This window comes from Schistocerca gregaria, chromosome X, assembly GCF_023897955.1.
Source record: "Schistocerca gregaria isolate iqSchGreg1 chromosome X, iqSchGreg1.2, whole genome shotgun sequence".
Classification (NCBI taxonomy): Eukaryota; Metazoa; Arthropoda; class Insecta; order Orthoptera; family Acrididae; genus Schistocerca; species Schistocerca gregaria.
Genome location: NC_064931.1, coordinates 270882587 through 270895177, shown reverse-complemented (window position 1 = coordinate 270895177; position 12591 = coordinate 270882587). Strand labels below are relative to the sequence as shown.

General features: G+C 42.8%; 1 protein-coding gene across 1 annotated transcript in view; it reads right to left on the bottom strand.

Annotated features, from left to right (window-relative positions):
- The window catches only part of LOC126298028 (tachykinin-like peptides receptor 86C), a 255827-nt gene that overhangs the window by 118796 nt on the left and 124440 nt on the right, over positions 1 to 12591 (bottom strand). The window lies entirely within an intron of this gene.

Genomic DNA, 12591 nt, shown 5'->3' with positions numbered 1-12591 from the left:
AACTGTATTACAATAAATGACATTTCAAAAAAAAAGTTTCAGCTTTAAGTTACACGACGAAAATTTTTGTGCGGGATGCCATCTGAGACTTCCAACCAGAAACAATTATACCCGTTAACTAACCACGAAATTTCTCAAATATGGTTTCAGTCAGAAGTAACAAAGTGAGAGCATATTAATACTTGAAATGCCGAGACTTAAAGTTTGTGTTGGAAGGGGATTCGAAGACAGTACCTGATCGCTTGGTAGCAAAGAAAAATAAAATGTTACGTATCGAATTTTTTTAAGGTAGTGAGGCGACAAAAACTTAAATTTCGAGAAGGAAACATTTTGCCTTGCGTGGATTCGAACCCAGCAACTATGGCTGTAGTTTTCTAGCCACCCTTTAACATAAAGTATCAGTTTATTCACCAGTAGTGAGACGTGGAACTAGCTTGACGACAAGTTCTGTGCTGATTGGAAGTCAAACTCCAAAGATATCATTGTTGACTGCTTATGAGCCGGCCAGAGTGGCCGAGCGGTTCTAGGCGCTTCAGTCTCGACCTGCGCGGCCGCTGCGGTCGCAGGTTCGAATCCTGCCTTGGGCATGGATGTGTGTGATGTCCTTAGGTTAGTTAGGTTTAAGTAGTTCTAAGTTGTAGTGTACTAATGACCACAGCAGTTGAGTCCCATAGTACTCAGAGCCATTTGAACCATTTTCCAAATATCCACTTGGGTTTGATTATGTGAGAGTCCAGAATTGGTCCTACTGTCTGAAGTAGCTGTAAATTCGAAACCTTTGATAGGCTATTTTAAGAAAAAGTTTATAACTGAAGCAGAAGCCAACCACAAATTTGGTTTCAAAAGATTTACTTGAATCAAACCATGAGCGGTTTCGGATTTATTGGAAATCCATCTTCAGGTGGTTGTTACAGGCTTCCCTTATTCCTTGCTGGGACCACGTTTCTCATTCGTTATTATTTTGCTGCACTAAACCTTTTTGTTCACTATTTACTAGAGATTAGTTCTTTTGACCTTTATCAAAACACTTATCAAAAGCTTTTAAAGTTAGTAAAACATGGAATGTGGTAAAAACTTACGTAGTGTATAATTCTGTCAGATGAAATTGTCATATGGTTTTATTATAAGTTTTAAAAACGACAGATTTGTGGACGTACCTCATTGGGTGTTTTTTAGTTCATTGTAAAATACTTTGCACCACGCCATTTTATGTTCAGTTACAGCACACATGATAAACATTAACAAAGCATGCCCCAGCATCACATGAGTAACACGAAGATCTGAGCAAATTACATAACAGCCTCAAATTCATTGTTGAATACGAAACCTCAAAGTACCCAGTACAAATAACAATCACACCTTTGAGATATCTTGTAAGCCAACAACCATAGATGTTGCCAAAGTAAAATATTCTGCTTCCGGGATCCAGCTAGCTTCGCGTCAATGCTTGATCGCATCCATAAAATTCTCCTGACCACAGCCAGCAGCGAAGTTGGAAGCCGCCTGGTGGCTTTGCAGGCTCGTGACGTGGTAACAAAAGTATGTAAACGGAGCAGACACGGACGAGGAATCACCCTAGCGAAGATATGTGCTGAAAATTTGAAAATCCACTGAGGAAAGCGACTCTGACCAACGGCAGATTATTATTAAGCAGAGCCCGTGAAGGAGTATCACGAAAATGGCGAAACTCATCGAACGTTCACGTGATACTGTCGTAAGCATCCATGGGAAGAGGTACAAGGACAGTGAAACTTCCACTATGCGCTAAATTGTCGGTCATCCACGACCCTTCACAGAATGTCTGCTCTGTATAGTAAGGTAGATGGTGATCTGTGGCATCCCTGCCGAAATAGCACAGTGCTGGTGCAGGCACAAGTGTTTCGGAGCACATCGTTCATCGCACATTATTGAACATGGAGCTCCGTTAACCCAACGACATCATCAATTATGATTGCGGTGGGCACGAGACCATCAGGATTCAATCGCCGTTCAATGGAAACGTGACAGCTCTTCGTGTGAATAATATTTGTAATACACTAGGTCGATGGTCGTCTCCACGAGCGCCGTCATCGACCGGAACGGCGGCTCGAAACATGCAGCTCGCTACGGATGCGGGCTGGTGCGAGTAATTTTATGCTATAGGAGGAATTCTCCTGCACTTGCATGGACCTGTGATAGTAATCGAAAACACGGTGACAACTGCGAACCACCATTATCCTTTCACGCTCGATGTCTTCCCCAACGGCGATGTCATCGTTCATCAGTTCTGCGGAACCCAGGTGGATCGCTGTAGGGCGCCATCATCACATACACAAATCAGCGACCCAGTATTTTCGCAAATTACATGATCTGTGCATAGGCAGCTAATGCCATATACCTCCCTAAACCTATCAAGAAATTGTCGGAGCCCTGATGCGCAGATTCGATGATGAATTTCGTTCCAAAGACGGACAAACAAGCTATTAAGAGAGTGATTATAACGTTTTGACTCATCACTGTACATGATGCTTCAATAAGAGATAAACACACCGAAAAAATAAAAGTAAGAATTGATAACAGTAAATCTCTGCAAACCAAAAAGATACAGAGCAGCTGTGAAGGGAAAAAAATCAACACAGTATGCAGCCATACCATATATGGGCCAACTTTCCAACAAAATTTCCAACCTATTGAAAAACAAAAGATTCAGTATCATCGTTTTCACCATGTATAAACTTCATCAGAGAGTAGGAGCAAGAATCTATAAACTAAACTGTAGTAACTGACTCAAATTTTCCGTTGGCCAAACAGGTAGATCTTTTGAAATAAGGTTAAAGGAATATCTGGATTCCGTACGACTGAATAACTTAAGCAAATTAGACTTCGCTACTCATCTTGCAGAAAATAATCATGCAGTAGACAATATTCAAAACATCCTGTAGATCTTCAGCCTACAAATAAGAGCGGCAAAATGAATCTTCGGGAGGAGATTGAGAGTCATATACATAAAAACACATTTTCTGATATCTGTAAATAAACAAACAGAGCCATCTCATCCCTAAATAATCTCCGAGAGATCTTCTCATCGTTTAAACCAATACAATACTTCCATAGTTAAAGACAGGTATATTATTTTAAACGACTTTTCATAAAATATTTTTACCCGTGCTGTATTAATGCAGTATAAACGACTTATAACTCTATTATTAATTCACATTTAAATCATATTCATAGTCTGATATATTAAGAAATTACCTTGACAATGTAAAATGCAACAATACAATCAATGTTAAAACTTAGTTTTATCATTATAACACATAAAGTATCTTATTGTGCTTCTTTACTGTACACAGTGTTTGGATTTTTAAATTAATTTCATTGCACTAGCACAGATATGGTTTCCTATGCCTATACACTCTCATAAGATAGGTGGCATAGCGGCTTTACGACCAGTGCGAGTGCGTTTGCTAACACTACGGCATCGCCTGTAACACCTCTGTTGGGCTGGTTGGATGCTAGACGAGAGGAAACCGTGGTCTGGTGAGATTACTCTCGATTCGGGTAGTAAGAGCGGATGGTAGGGTTCGATTGTGGCGCATACCCCACACGACCATGGGCCCATGTTGTTGAAAAACACTGTGCAAGCTGATGGTGGCTCCGTAATGGCGTGGGCTGTCTTCACGTAGAGTGTGCTGAGTCCTGTGGTGTAATTGAACCCATCATTGAATGAAAATGGATATGTTCAGCTACCTGGAGACCATTTGCAGCCATTAATGGACATCATGTTCTCTAATATCAATTGAACTCTTTTGTACGACAATGCGCGATGTCACCCTGCCACAGTTGTTTGAAATTTGTTTGAAGGACGGTCTGAACAATTGGACGAATCATTTGGCCACGCAGTTCTCCTGACATCAGTCCCATGTGGCATAGATGGGACGTAATCGAGAGATGAATTCATGCATATTTCTTTCGTCAGTTAAGTAACTTATAAAGAAGTCAAGGATTTTTGTTCCGACGAGTATAGGGTGATATCAACAGCAGCAGAATATAGAATAACGGTAGTAGGATTTGTTATGAATAGGAAGGTAAGACAGAGAGTGTGTTACTGTGAACAGCTTAGTGATACTGTTGTTCTCATATGAATCGACAGAAAACCAACATCGATAACAACAGTTCAGATATACATGCTGACGTCGAAGCACAAGGTGAAGAGCTAGAGAACGTGTATGATGTTACTGAATGCATAATTCAGTACGTAAAGCGAAATGAAAATCTAATAACCATGGGGTATCGGAATGCGGTTGTATTGAAAGAAGTAGAAGGTTGAGTTATCGTAGAATATGAGCTTGGTAGTAGGAATGAGAGAGGAGAAAGACTTCTTGAGTTCTGCAATAAATTACAGGTGGTAACAGCGAATACTCTAAGGATCACAAGAGGAGGAGATATACTTGGAAAAATCGGGAGATACAGGAAGATTTTAGTTAGATTACAGCATGATCAAGAAAAGATTCCGTTATTAGATACTAGATTGTAAGGCCTACCCAGGGGCAGATATATACTCAGGTCATAATTTAGTAATGATGACGAGTAGGGTGAAGTTTAAGACACTACTCAGGGAGAATCAGTGCAGAAAGAAGCTGGATGTGGAAGTACTAAGAGATAAAGAGATACGCTTGAACTTCTCTAAGGCTATAGATACTGCGATAATGAGTAGCTCCATTGACAGTTCAGTTGAAGATGAATGGAGATCTCTGAAGAAGCACAGTCGAAGAAGTTGGAGAGAAAAAGATAGGTACAAGGAAAGTAACTGCAAGGAAACCATGGGTAACAGAAGAAGCACTTCACTTGGTCGATGAAAGAAGGAAGTACAAAAATGTTCAAGGGGCATTAGGAGTACAGCAATGCAAGTCACATAGTAATGAAATACTTAGGATGTTCAAGGAAGCTAAGGCGAATGGCAAGATGAAAAACGTGAAGAAGCCGAAAAAGAAATGGTTGTCGCAAGAACTTAGTCAGTATATAGCAAAGTCAAAAGGGCCTAAGTTGAAATTAAAAGCAATAGTTGTAATATAAAGAGTACAATGGGAATTCCTCTGTTAAATAGGCGGAGAGAGCAGACAGGTGGAAAGAGTACACTGGGGGCCTCTATGTGGGGGTCAACATACATTATGACGTGATAGAAGAAGAAACAGGAGTTGACAGGGAAGAAATAGGGGTTCAGTATTAGAATCTGAATTGATAAGAGCTTCTGAAGACTTCAGGACAAATAAGGCATAAGGGGTAGACAACTCTCTATCGGAATTTGTGAAGTCATTGTGGAAAGTAGCAACAAGACGATTGTTCACGCTGATGTGTAGAATGTATGAGACTAGCTATGTACGATCAGACTTTCAGGAAAACATCATCCAGACTATTCTCAAAATTGCAAGAGCCGACAAGTGCAGGAATTGTTGCACAATCAGCTTAAAAGCTCATGCATCCAAGATGCTGACGAGAACAACATACATAAGAATGGAAAAGAAAACTGAGGATTTGTTGGATGACGATGGGTTTGACTTTAGGTAATGTAAATGCACAAGAGATACAGTTATGACATTGTGGTTGAGAAAAGAAACAAGACTAACGAAAATTCAAGACACATTCATAGGAATTAACGACCTGGAAACAACTTTTGACAACGTAAAATGTTGCAAGATGCTGGAAATCCTGAGCAGAGTATGGATAAGCTATAAGGAAAGAAGGGAGATATACAGTCCGTACAGGTACTAAGACGGGACAAAAGGAGTGGAAGACTAAGAACGAAGAGCTCGTTTTAAAAAGATGAAAGACAGGGATATAGTCTCCACCCCTGCAGTTCAATCTACACGCCGAAAAACCAATCACGGAAATAAAAGGAATGTTCAAGAGTGGGATTAAAATTCATGGTGAAAGGACATGAGTGTTAAGATTCTGTGATGACATTGCTTTCCTCACAGAAAGTGAAGAAGCGTCACAGGTTCTCTGAGCACAGAATATAAATTGAGAGTAATTCGAAGAAAGATGCAAGTAATGAGAAGTAGCAGAAATGAAAATAGCGAAAATATTAACATCGTAAGTGGTGATTATGAAGTAGATGACGTTAAGGAATTCTGTCTCCTAGATAGCAAAATAGCCCACGACGCCGGCCGTGGTGGCCGTGCGGTTCTAGGCGCTACAGTCTGGAACCGAGTGACCGCTACGGTCGCAGGTTCGAATCCTGTCTCGGACATGGATGTGTGTGATGTCCTTAGGGTAGTTACGTTTAAGTAGTTCTGAGTTCTAGGGGACTGATGACCACAGAAGTTAAGTCCAATACCGCTCAGGGCCATTTTAGCACACGACGGACGGAGCAAAGAGAGCATCAACAGCAGACTAGCACTGGCAAAAGGGGCATTCATGTTCAAGATTGGTAACAAACGTGGGTCTTAATTTGAGGAATAATTTTTTGAAAATGTGCGTTTGGAGCACAGCATTAAATGGCAGTGAGAAATGGACTGCGAAAAAACCTGAACAGAAGAGAACGGGAGAGATGTGTTGTTGCAGAAGAATGTTGAAAATTAGGTGGAACGATAAGGTAAATGTAAGTGTCGTGTGACTAGGACCTCCTGTCGGGTAGACCGTTCACCGGGTGCAAGTCTTGCGATTGGACGCCGCTTCGGTGACTTGTGCGTCGATGGGGATTAAATGATGATGATTAGGACTACATAACACCCAGTCCCTGAGCGGAGAAAATCTCCAACCCAGCCGGGAATCGAACTGACATTCTGTCGGGCTGACCACTCAGCTACCGGAGGCGGACAACGACAAGGTGAGGAATAAGGATGTTCTCCACAGAATCAGCGAGGAAAGAAATATATGGAAAACACTGACAAGATGAAGCGACATGATGATGATAGGACCCCTGCTAAGACATGAAGGAATAAATTCCATGGTACTAAAGGGAGCTGTAGAGGGTAAAAACCGTAGCGGAAGACCGATATTTGGATATATCTAGCAAATAACCGAGGACGTAAGTTGAAAGTGCTACTCTAAGATGAAAAGGTTGGTACAGGAGTGGAATTCGAGGTGGGCCGCATCAAACCATACGGAATACTGAAGCCTCAAAAAGCAAAAGTTGACTAATAACGTGACACATAGAGTATTAATTCCAGTATTAACACGGTTTTCTACACTGAAACTTTTTAATCTGAACGCAATATTGTTTCCTAGGTACATGACCAGGTTGTCTCCTAGGAAAGGCTTTTCACATTTGGGAAACTTTACTTCTCAGACTAATTTTTGCTGTTTCACAAAAATTCACACATAAAAAGTATGATATCGCATTAAACATATATTACAAGGCGGGCTAGAGGCGAAAATCTAATAAGTGTTCCAAGGTACAACACTTTCCCCTACCCATTTGACGTCTGAGGTTCAGTAGCATGTCATATTCTTACAAATATTTTTAATAATCTAGACCACAGGAACGCAATGAAATTAGGATATTGTTGGCCGGATATCAGGCAATGCTTGGGTTTTGAAACGGAGTAAAGCTGCTTAGTTTGTGAAAAAATCAGTATCATTGTTTTAGTTACACTGTTCCCGTAAATTCCTGCATCTGCTTTACGCATATGCACCGAAATTCAACACCGTGAAAGCAACTTCAAATCTAAGAGTGAAGAATGCAAGTAAAGGAAGGAAATACAGATAGTCTTTCTTAGAGAACCGACGGAACAGTCAATCAAAGAAGTGTATCTTCGACTCATTTACAATGTAATACAAGAAGAATCTTTACATGAGCTGATGGATTAGCATACCTTTTTCCGAGCTATCTATTGGTTAGCTTTGCCATTCCTACGGAAAAAATCCACTATCTTGTGTGTACTAATTGACTGTAGAGCTACGAAGATAGCATTTTTATGCTTGAACTCTGTGGCCAGACTTGAGACCTCCTCATAACTCCAGATGATATTGCGATGAAGACCTCAACTGCAGAAAGAAGAAAACTAAGGTGCGAGTTACCCATGATGAAACCTTTTGTATAGTTATTTAGTCGTTGATTGACACCCATTCAACCATTTCAACTCACCATTACGAGTAATTCTAGTGTTATATCATCTTTGGAAGAAAAGCTATACTGCTTCTAATATTCATTAAAGGAAGGAAATTTTTAAGATAGTTATTGGAAAATGTATTTATAAAACAAACAATACAAGTAAACAAATTTCGTTATCAAATGTGTGCTGTAATTTTAAAGTTATTGTTGTACAGAACTTGACAAAATGTTGCAGGCCACTTTACAATGCAATTTAATTACTAGCTTGTTACGCTGGGCTCCGCAATTCCCGGAGTGAGAATCTGCGGGCCGTTAGATGAAAAAGATAAAGTGCGTATTTTAAATCAATTGAATTCCACTACAGTTCTGTGTGCATACTATTTACTGTTTACACCAAATTCAACCACTACGCGTGCGTTGGTGAAGTAATACATCGGTTGTGTACACAAATGCCAGTCAGCTAATATTCCACTGGTCAGTGGTCGATTTTCAGCACTACATTGAAAACTGGATTATTGTTTTCAATAAATCATTAACACCCAACGACGGCGAAGGTTCGGTTCCGTAGTTCAACCCTAAGTACACTCCTGTAAATTGAAATAAGAACACCGTGAATTCATTGTCCCAGGAAGGGGAAACTTTATTGACACATTCCTGGGGTCAGATACATCACATGATCACACTGACAGAACCACAGACACATAGACACAGGCAACAGAACATGCACAATGTCGGCACTAGTACAGTGTATATCCACCTTTCGCAGCAATGCAGGCTGCTATTCTCCCATGGAGACGATCGTAGAGATGCTGGATGTAGTCCTGTGGAACGGCTTGACATGCCATTTCCACCTGGCGATTCAGTTGGACCAGCGTTCGTGCTGGACGTGCAGACCGCGTGAGACGACGCTTCATCCAGTCCCAAACATGCTCAATGGGGGACAGATCCGGAGATCTTACTGGCCAGGGTAGTTGACTTACACCTTCTAGAGCACGTTGGGTGGCACGGGATACATGCGGACGTGCATTGTGCTGTTGGAACAGCAAGTTCCCTTGCCGGTCTAGGAATGGTAGAACGATGGGTTCGATGACGGTTTAGATGTACCGTGCACTATTCAGTGTCCCCTCGACGATCACCAGAGGTGTACGGCCAGTGTAGGAGATCGCTCCCCACACCATGATGCCGGGTGTTGGCCCTGTGTGCCTCGGTCGTATGCAGTCCTGATTGTGGCGCTCACCTGCACGGCGCCAAACACGCATACGGCCATCATTGGCACCAAGGCAGAAGCGACTCTCATCACTGAAGACGACGCGTCTCCATTCGTCCCTCCATTCACGCCTGTCGCGACACCACTGGAGGCGGGCTGCACGATGTTGGGGCGTGAGCGGAAGACGGCCTAACGGTGTGCGGGACCGAAGCCCAGCTTCATGGAGACGGTTGCGAATGGTCCTCGCCGATACCCCAGGAGCAACAGTGTCCCTAATTTGCTGGGAAGTGGTGGTGCGGTCCCCTACGGCACTGCGTAGGATCCTACAGTCTTGGCGTGCATGCGTGCGTCGCTGCGGTCCGGTCCCAGGTCGACGGGCACGTGCACCTTCCGCCGACCACTGGCGACAACATCGATATACTGTGGAGACCTCACGCCCCACGTGTTGAGCAATTCGGCGGTACGTCCACCCGGCCTCCCCCATGCCCACTATACGCCCTCGCTCAAAGTCCGTCAACTGCACATACGGTTCACGTCCACGCTGTCGCGGCATGCTACCAGTGTTAAAGACTGCGATGGAGCTCCGTATGCCACAGCAAACTGGCTGACACTGACGGCGGCGGTGCACAAATGCTGCGCAGCTAGCGCCATTCGACGGCCAACACCGCGGTTCCTGGTGTGTCCGCTGTGCCGTGCGTGTGATCATTGCTTGTACAGCCCTCTCGCAGTGTCCGGAGCAAGTATGGTGGATCTGACACACCGGTGTCAATGTGTTCTTTTTTCCATTTCCAGGAGTGTATTTACACATATTAATGTCATATACGACGTTGAAGCAACTATGGTGGTGTGATTCGGCTACACATGAGGTTACTAAAAGCTTTCCGTTGAAGAACTGTATTAATTTTTTGCGACTGTGACTAGACATGAAAACTGTAATGACATATAGAAGCTATTAATCCCGTGTAGTACGTAGCGAATCAACAATGAATTTTTGTATCATATTCTGTGTTTCTCACTTCAAGAATATCAAATTCTACGAGACAACCTTCAATGTTGTAAAATTGCTTATGAACAATTACAGTACTTGGAAATGAGAAACACCAACTCGGAAATTTGTCCGCCTCCGGAGCGCATCGTTCTCTCCCCATTCATGTCCTCTTCCTCCAAGAAACTGAGGTATATTAACCAGTTAGTGTGGAATATGTTGAAACTTTTATCTACCACAGAATACTGGACAAAAGCAGCTGTCACAACTTCTTATATATTCTAAAAACAGTACTTCTGATCAAATAATCTTAACGTCAGTTGTTATAAACCTCTCATATTACACTACTGGCCATTAAAATTGCTACACCAAAAAGAAATGCAGATGAGAGACGGGTATTCATTGGACAAATATATTATACTAAAACTGACATGTGATTACTTTTTCACGCAATTTGGGTGCATAGATACTGAAAAATCAGTACCCAGAACAACCACCTCTGGACGTAGTAACGGCTTTATTACGCCTGGGCATTGAGTCAAACAGAGCTTGGATGGCGTGTACAGATACAGCTGCCCATGCAACTTCAACACGATACCACAATTCATCAGGAGTAATGACTGCCATGTTGTGACGAGCCAGTTGCTCGGTCACCATTGACCAGACGTTTTCAATTAATAAGAGATGTGGAGAATGTGCTGGCCTGGGAAGTGGTCGAACATTTTCTGTATCCAGAAAGGCCCGTACAGTACCTGCAACACGTGGTCGTGCATTATCCTGCTGAAATAAAGGGTTTCGCAGGGATCGAATGAAGGGTAGAGCCACGGGTCGCAACACATCTGAAATGTAACGTCCACTGTTCAACGTGCCGTCAATGCGAACAAGAGGTGACCGACACGTGTAACCAATGGCACCCCATACCATCACGCTGGATGATACGAAAGTATGACGATGACGAATACACGCTTCCAATGTGCGTTCACCGCGATGTCATCAAACACGAATGCGACTATCATGAAGCTGTAAACAGAACCTGGATTCATCCGAATAATGACGTTTTGTCCTCCACGCACACAGGTTCGTCGTTGAGCACACCATCGCAGGCGCTCCTCTCTATGATACAGCGTCAAGGGTAACCGCAGCCATGGTCTCCGAGCTGATAGCTCCTTACACGAGGCATCACAAAAACGTTTCACCACGTAACGCCGGTCAACTGCTCATTGTGTATGAGAAATTGGTTGGAAACTTTCGTCATGTCAGCACGTTGCAGGTGTCGCCACCGGCACCAACATTGTGTGAATGCTCTGAAAAGCTAATCACTTGCATATCACAGCATCTTCTTTCTGTCGGTTAAATTTCGCGTCTGTAGCACGTAATCATCGTGGTGAAGCAATTTTAACAGCCAGTAGTGTATTCGTACTTCTAATTCAGCTACAAACTTCTAACGCCTACAGTACTATTTTGTGTACATCAAGATGTCTTTGGGAGGAAGAGACACTGTCACCCACGAGTTTCACCCCGCTGCATACTGTATAAGCCTGCTATCACTTCCGGATAATGCACTGACCTATCCATTCCAGGTATCATTCTGCTGTACTAACCCATCTGGGCAACATCTCACGCACATACCATGTTCAGGTACAGTACCGTGATATATCTTCCAGCTAACATGCTCTGCCATCACATTCGGGTGAAAGGTGATACTACTCTATATCGATAATTCGTTGTAGTAACCTTTACAGGAACCACCCGATGGCTCACACAGCGCTTCAGAATGGCACTCGACAGACTAGAGAGAGGCAGTCTCCCTTCTTCCGACAGAATCCACGACACAAAACTGCAGTAAGTGCATAAAACTGGGATGCAAGTAGAAACAAATTTAGAAAGTGTGACAGGAGGTGAAAAAAATGGCTCTGAGCACTATGGGACTTAACATCTGAAGCCAACAGTCCCCTATAACTTAGAACTACTTAAACCTAACTAACCTTAGGACATCACACACATCCATGCCCGAGGTAGGATTCGAACCTATGACCAGATAGGTCGCGCGGTTGCTGACTGAAGCGCCTAGAACCGCTCGGCCACACCGGCCGGCTGACAGCAGGTGACACTATCATCATGTAATAAGAAGTGTCTTCATCTCGGATCTTTAGCGTATTTAAGAAAACTTGACAGCTATATGTTATCATTCCTCTCTGGTAGCTCGAAGTATCAACATGTCCCATCCTAAAGTGTTTGACATCTCTCAGCTTCATCGAGGAGGAGAAGCCCAGCTGACGAACACTTACGTTTTCCGTTATTTTTGAGAAATGGACAGTCTTATCACTGATATTTCCAATATAAATTACACTGAAAATAGCATGC